An 8,320-nucleotide genomic window follows, 5' to 3' on the forward strand; every position below is an offset into this window, starting at 1 on the left:
CTTTAACCACATGAAACTGATGGACACTCTGCCCATTTTTTACCAGCATGTCACTTTTCCTACATGGGGAAACAACACTCTGGACTGTGTGTACAAAGTACATGAACATTTGCGGTGCATACAGAACTCTTGCTCACCCCCATCTTGGCCTCTCTGACCACATCTCAATCCTGCTGGCAGCATATCGTCCACTGATGAGATGGACTAGGCCAACAAAGAAGACAATTACTATGTGGCCCAGGGATGTATACTCTGTGCTCCAGGACTGTTTTCAGTGCACATATTGGCAAGTCTTCGGAGAGGCGGCTACATGTGAGGTAGAGGTGGACCTGGAGGAATACACCTCCTCTGTTCTTGGCTTCATCTCCAAGTATGCAGATGATGTCATCACCACCAGGGCAGTAGCTTGTTATCTAAATCAGAAACCCTGGCTGAATGCTGAAGTGAGAGCTCTGCTGAAAGCTTGGTATGCTGCGTTCAGGACAGGTGAGGCATCAGCATTCTGAGAGGTGTGGAAAAGACTGATTATAGGCATTGCAAGGGCCAAAGTCACATACCCCCCCCCAGCACCAGACTTATACCACCACCCAGTGACACGCCCCTCTGTGTGACCACAGCAGATGTGAGGAAGACCCTCCACGGAATCAACCCCCGTAAGGCTGCAGGCCCCGACAACATCCTAGGGCGGGTACAGAAGGACTGCGCATATCAGCTATTTGAGGTGATGGCAGACATCTCCAATACTTCACTGTTAATGGCAGTTGTCCCCACCTGCTTTAAGTTTGCCACTATTGTCCCTGTACCCAAGTGATCCACAGTGACAGGACTGAATGACTACCGACCTATAGTCTTAACACTGGTAGTCGTGATGTGCTTCGAGAGGCTGATCATGACCCATATCAAGGACTCCATCGACATCACTGTGGACCCACATCAGTACGCCTACAGAAGGAACTGCTCCATTGCTTATGTTATCTCATCGGTGGTCCACACAGCTCTCACCCACCTGGAGAGCAGAAATTCTTACATCCGTCTGCTCTTTCTGGATTTCTCATCGGCCATCAACACCATCATCCCACATACCCTGGTGCAGAAGCTCTCTTTTCTTGGACTGAGTCCCACACTGGGGAACTGGATTCTGGACTTCCTGACCAACAGACCTCAGACTGTCAGGATCCACAATCCTGTCTCCTCTTCCATCACCCTCAGCACTGGCTTGCCCCAGGGCTGCATGCTGAGCACCCTCCTGTTCACTCTGCTGACATATGATTGTTTGGATAGACACCCCCAGCTACCATATAGTGAAGTTTGCGGCTGACACAGCAGTAGTGGGACACATTATGAACAACAGTATTGTAATGTAACAAAGTAGAAATACTTTGTTGCTGTACTTAAGCAGAATTTTGACGTATTTTTACTTTACTCCATTATTTACATTTCTAGTGACTTTCACTTTTACTCCACTACATTTTCTCAATACAATGTGTACTTTTACTCTGATGTATTTCCCTTAACCATTACTAAAATATAAAATTAGATGAAATATGATTGGACAATGCCTGTTTGTTCTCCCAGTCTATGACTTCATGCAGCCCCTTCTCTCTCCCTCATTGACATTCACTCACAAACCCAGCCCCTCCCCTGCCGCTTGTGTGAAAACTGCAGTTCCTGCTGTGAACAAGCTAGATGCATATGCATATATCAGTCGTTACAATAGGTCTGTTCACTCACAGTGGAGCCACTGTAAATTCCTGGTAGGTGTGACAATGACAGTAGATGCTAAAAAGGAGAGGTTTAGTGTTCTCCAGGACATTAACTGGTTAGAGCAGCAAGGTATGAAGTTGCTGGACCACTAGTCTTCCCATTAAAGAACACAGAGACAGATATCCAGTTTAGGGTGATTTATTTGCTGTGTTTCTTCTGGTATTTACAAAAAGCAGTAAACAAGTAAAGCACAAACAAGCTTGAACAACAAGGCTCCATCCGTGTTGGGAGCGAGAAAAAACAACCTCCAACTGAGCTCTGCACTTTACATAGAGCGAGGCGTTCACTAGCTTTGGAACAGCCACAGTGCATTCAACAGCACAGGAACTATTACATTCAATTAAATTCAGTTTATTTATATAGCACCAAGTTCAGAAAGAAACAAGCCACAGCCAAACAGAACCTAGCTCAGTAAACAAGCCAACTACACAACAATGTGGGCTTTCTAACAGCTTTGCTAATAGTTAATAACGGTTGAATGAATATACTTTATTAGAATCGGACTTTTTAGAGAATGTTCAGTTCAGACTTTTCAAGTTTTTGTCACTGGATATTGCACCCAATAAATGTTGTTTTGGAAATTCTAACCGTTCACTTTTACTTAATATTCTTACTTTAAATACATTATATATGAGAAATTTACTTTTGATACTTAAGTACATTAAATGTCAGATACTTTAAGACTTTTCCTTAAGTAATAATTTTAAAGGAGACTTTGACTTTTAACAAAGTAATTTTATGGTAAGATACTTGTACTTTCACTAAAATATCACTTTGAGGTACTTTATACAACACTGATGAACAATGATGAGTCCAAATATAGAGAGGAGGTGGAACACCTGGTGCAGTGGTGCAGAGACAATAATCTCTGAATCAATGTGAAGAAGACCAAGTGGTGGATTTCAGAAAGAACAAGGATCCTCTGCATCCCCTACACATCGGAGGAGCAGCTGTAGAAGTGGTCTCCTGCTACAGGTACCTGGGGGCACATACATCCAGTGACCTCACCTGGAGAGCCAACACTTCCTGTCTGGTCAAGAAGGCCCACCAGCATCTCTTCTTCCTCAGGAAGGTGAAGAGAACTGGACTTGGAAGATCTGTCCTGAGGAGCTTCTATCACTATGTGATGGAGAGCGTTCTCTGCAACTGCATCACTGTGTGGCCAGGCAGCTGCACCACTGCTGAGAAGATGGCTCTGCAGAGGGTGGTTAAGGCTGCACAGAAGACTGTGGGGAGCAACCTTCCCACCACCTCGGACTTCTACACTTCACAATGCAGGGGGAGGGTGCTCTGCATCATGAAGGACTCCACTCATCCAGCACACAGTCTGTTCCAGCCCATCCCCTTAAGCAGGTGGCTGAGGAGCATTCAGAACAAGACCACCAGGCTCAGAAACAGTTTCTTCCCTGCAGCTGTCAGACAGCTGAACTCAAGCTGCACTTAATTCAGCTTGATCGTACTTTTTTTTTTTTTATTATTACATATATTTGTGCTCTTTTGTATTTATTTATTTGTTAATTGTTAGGCTTCTTCATTTGGGACCTGATTCCGAATTTCGTACCACAAACATTCAAATATGAGCCGGTATGACAAAAAAAAATCCTTGAATCCTTAAAGAACACATATCCAAATGTAAACTGTTAGCCCTAATTTAGGCAAATCTTTTATATATAAAAGGTATTAAGATGATGAAAAATAGTGGAATGATGTATATTGAGTTAACCTTGTATGACCGAATGAAAAGAGATCAAGAGTCTTTCAGTTTAACCAAAATAACTGATCCTATTAAGTCCAGCTTCAAGAAAAACTAACAAAACAAATATTATTCAAAGTTCAATTTATATTTTGTTGTTTCTTTTTTGATCTACAGAAGTGCACATAAGGGTAAAGCTCTAATCCTTATATTTTTCTACATTTTCCATAATTCAGACAAAAACTTGGAACCTGAACTTGACCCTCACAAGTTTTCCTTCACTTGGGCAGCTTTATGTTTAAAAGAAGCTAAATGAAGCTTTCAGTCTACACTGCTAGCTGTTTAATACTGTGGAACTTTAGCGATGTGAGCCACTTCATGTCACTAGGTGTGACTGTTGTTCTGCATGGCCGTATAACAGCCAAGATGTAAGGCTATTTTTGCAGTTGCTGGTGGTGCAATTCCTAAATCAGCACACTGATGCACCCATAAACGCCTCTTAAATCAAAGACTTGTATTGACTTGTAACTATTAGGATGATTAAATTTATAATCTTGTAATGATCATCATATCTTTATGAGTTCTCCAGTAGAGACTGTAGGGTTGACGCCAAACCATTTCTTTTGAGTTAGATCTCCTGCTTGGAAAGTAATTCATTGTTGCATTTTTATTCACAATATAAGTTGGTTCATTATTGATATTATTTGGTATGGCTTAGAGTCCTATTACAGCATGTGTATTGATATTATTTCCCGTCCTATACTGAAATCTGATATTTGAGCGTTCCAAAACGTACTTGTTGATTAATTAATTAATTAATCAATTAATTAATCAATTAACCAATTAAGTTTTTAAGCAGATTCAGTAAAACTATTATAAAATATAATAGGGTAAGAAAAGATGAACAGTTTAATTTGCATGACCCTTGTTATGTTGCCAAAAACTACAGTGATTAATTTTTATTTTTTTTATTTTATTTTTTTTCTGAAAGTACATTAGCTCAGTTGTGCAAGGTTGGTGGTGTTAGAAATGGCTTTTCTGTGTGGAGTTTGTTTCTTCAGCCCATGCATACCTGAGTTTTCTGCGGGTACTTCAGTTTCCTACCACAGTCTAAAACCATGTGTTGGAAATATTCAAAACTGACCCTATAAGTGTGTGTGTGGTTGTTAATCTCAAGTACATCTGCATTGGCCTTGTGATGGGCTGTCGACTTGTCCATTGAAAAAAGTGTGTGTGTGTGTGGGGGGGGGGGGGGCTCACACAAGTCCTATATATTTGAAGTGATCTATTAAAGGGTATTAAAATATAATTTTTGTTTTTAGTTTTATATTTTGTGTACAGATTTACTAACTGCATTGAGATTCTTCCCAGACATGCAACAGAAAATCAAAAAGAGCTGAAATGTCTTGTAAAGAATGGAGCGATATTTGATGAAAGGCAGTTAGTTGAGTCTTTAAGAGCAGGTTTTGGACAATGGCATAAAGTCAATTTTGGTTTTAGTGTCTAGTCCACCACATGTCAGTTTGTAATAGCAGTGACATCATGACACTATTTATGTTGAACAGTTAAGAAGTCATTGCAAACAATTTGCTGTGTGCATGCATATGAATGTCTGGGTCTTTTGAACCACATTGTCCTCCTGTCAATGTGAGACAACAAAAACCCTTGAATGACAAGCTTTAACTGAACAAGGAGCTCAGCAAGCATGGACTGATATTTTGAGTTTGGCCTAAGCATTTGCTTATGTAATGAAAACCGCATTGGCTGAAGATCTGCTCGTCCAGATGAGTTAGGAGACTTTTGAGAACAGTTGCTGGGTTGTAGGCAAGATGATGCTAATGATGGATGAGTTTTGGCTTTGATTTCAGTCTAGTATCTCATCCAGGCCAGATTTTCTCCACACCACATTTCGTCGAATGCAAAGCGCTCCACTGTCCAGTGGTCAGAGTACTGGAATGAGAAGTCAAATAAATTTATGGACATTGCAAAGCCCATACGATCATCCTGGCTACTTCCTCACTGTCTGCAGATTTGTTTATTAATTCCCTCCAGGCAGCTGAATCAAACTTTCCACAATGGATCATTTTCATTTCTGTTATTATACTTTTTTTTCTCCTTTCCAGAAACTGAAATCACTCGGAGATTGTTTGATCTGCCATGTGCACCACATGTTCAGCAACAAAACACCCAAAGGAAAGGTGTTAGCAAGCCTGCGCTACCTATAACTAACACATTTGCACAGCTTTTTGGATAAATCCTATTTGACCCATTTCATAAACTTTGGACCCTACCTTTTAATAAGTAATCCTTGGAAACAGCTATGAAAATAAACACCTTTGGTAATTTTCCAGTCTGGAACGTTGCATGACTCAATTCTACCTGTAATCAACACAGTAAAATATTTCCAGCTGTGTTTCTCTGGTGGGTATTTCCACAGAAATGCTCCTGTGATGTGCTTTTAAACAATCCTTGCAGTGAAACTACAAGCCATTTGGACTACTAGTTATTTGTCTGAGCTTGTACTGTCAACTAAGAAAACCAAAATCCCCAAAAAGATCACTACGTGAAAATGTTATAATGTTCACAGCTGGAACTCTGTCTGCCCAAAACATAAAATCAAGCGTTTGCTCATTTAGTTCAGATTTCTTTACTTTGGCTTTCCATTTTGAACTCATTTACGTTTTCCTTGATCCAGCTTGTGACAAGTTGCAGAGGCATTCTTTTTTTCCCTTGTCTGTAATACATCCTCACAGCAATGTAGCTCTCCTCTGTGCTCAGGCTGCACCGTTACATGACTCAGTTTCTAAAGAACAGAACAGAACTGCCTCTGTTTTGAATTGTTCCAGTCTAGACACCGACTTGTATTACCTAAAGATTTAACCTCCAGCTGCATTATTTCTGGCTTAACAAAGCAGTGAAAACAAGTGATTAGACCAAGAAACACAGATTGTCATTTACACAGAATATTTTCATTTTGCAAATGGTCCGTTAAACAAAATCATATGTATCAAGAAGCTCATCCTGGCAGCTTATGGGACAGTGATTACTGACATTACCTCACAGCAAGAAGGCTGCGGGTTTGAAACTCGGCATGTTCTCCTTGTGCATGCTTTGATTTTTCTCTGGATATTCTGGTTTCCTTAAATAGTCTAAAGCATGCAGGTTGGGTTTAAAATGTACTTTAGGTGTGAGTGTGAATATTTGTGTCTCTTATCTGTCTCTGTGTTTGCCCTTACAGTGACTGAGCCTGGCCAGGCTTAACCCCACCTTTCACCTGTTGACCTGTGAAGATAGAGACCAACTCTACTCTACTCTGAACAGGAATACATTTTCCTGAATGGAAAGAAGCTCATCCTAATTGATAACTTTGAACATTGAACATTTGAGCATTGTCTATTGTTGTCTTTGTTGTCTTGTTGTCTTTGTTGTCTATTGTTGTCTTTGTTGTCTACTGTTGTCATCATTCTTTGTTAAAAACATATCTCTCTTGTAAATGAGTCCCCGAGGCTCAGTGAGACAACCCTCTATAAATACAGGTTGAATTAAATTGATATTGGGTGATGAATGCAGGATGGCATCCATCCATCCATCCATCCATCCATCCATCCATCCATCCATCCATCCATCCATTATCTTTATCCGTTTCTTCCTTTCCAGGTCACATGGGTCACTGGTGCCCATATCCAGCAGTTACTGCGCAAGAGGCGGGCGACACCCTGGACAGGTCTCCAGTCTGTCACAGGGACATGTAGACAAATGAGACAAACAAACATTCAGTCTCTCACTCAGACCTAGGGACAATTTAGAGTTACCAATCAGCCTAACAAGTATGTTTTTGGTCTGTGGGAGGAAACCGGAGTACCCGGAGGAAACCCACGCATGCACGGAGAGAACATGCAAACTCCACCCAGAAGCGTCCCGGGCTGGGATCTGAACCGGCGACTTTCTCGCTGAGATTCAACAGCTCTACCAACTGAGCCACAGTACCACCCAGACTAGCCCTTTAAGCAAGTTTTTGTTTAAAAGTCCTCAAAACAAAATGAGGTTATATGTTTGTCTGGCATGTTTGCATATTACAAACTTGGGTTGTGTGTGTGTTACGTAATTTCAAATGTTTGACTGGATAAATGCCATTATAGTGTTTAAACTTGGACTGAGACATCTGGGTCTAAAGGAGAATTATGTTGAAATAATTATTACTTGGTGGGAGGTGTTTGTGTTTATACTCTATATTTAATATTTGATCTAATACTGTTGACCACTATTGGATTGTACTGCAGTTAAACTGTTTGAAAAATGTTTGCCAAACTGAGACACCATCATAATAATAATTATTTTTAAAAAGTACAGTAAACTGTGCAAATGTAAAGGAAAACTGTAGAAAACCTGCCAAGTACTTGTCTGCAACACAGAGAAGTACGTAGACTGTCTGCCATGAAAGGACAAAAACGGGCTTTGTAGCTCAAAGCTGACAAATAATTTTGATTTATTTATACACAACTTGAACAGCCATGTTCCAGATTTACCACAGAACCTGGGAGTGTGTTCAAACATGTTCTCAGAGAGCTAAACAAGCCACCAAGAAAGCTTGCAGACTGCTGGGCTGCTTTGTTCCACTGGAACTTAATGTCACTTTGACCCTGATTAAAAGTCCGAGTCTGTTCCTGATGACTCAGATAATGAGCTGGTACAACTGAACTGATGAAACAGAACTCACATTTCGATGCTAAAACTATAAACATGGAACATTTTAAACTAAGTGCTTGGTGCGATGTCAGTTTATTGTAAGTGACAACGATCCATGATGATGCTGAAGCGTGACGGGGGTGGGTGGGTTCTGTTTTGTCCCCCCCCCCCCCCCCC

Source organism: Nematolebias whitei, chromosome 3 (genome assembly GCF_014905685.2).
Source record: "Nematolebias whitei isolate Nwh7 chromosome 3, NemWhi1, whole genome shotgun sequence".
Classification (NCBI taxonomy): Eukaryota; Metazoa; Chordata; class Actinopteri; order Cyprinodontiformes; family Rivulidae; genus Nematolebias; species Nematolebias whitei.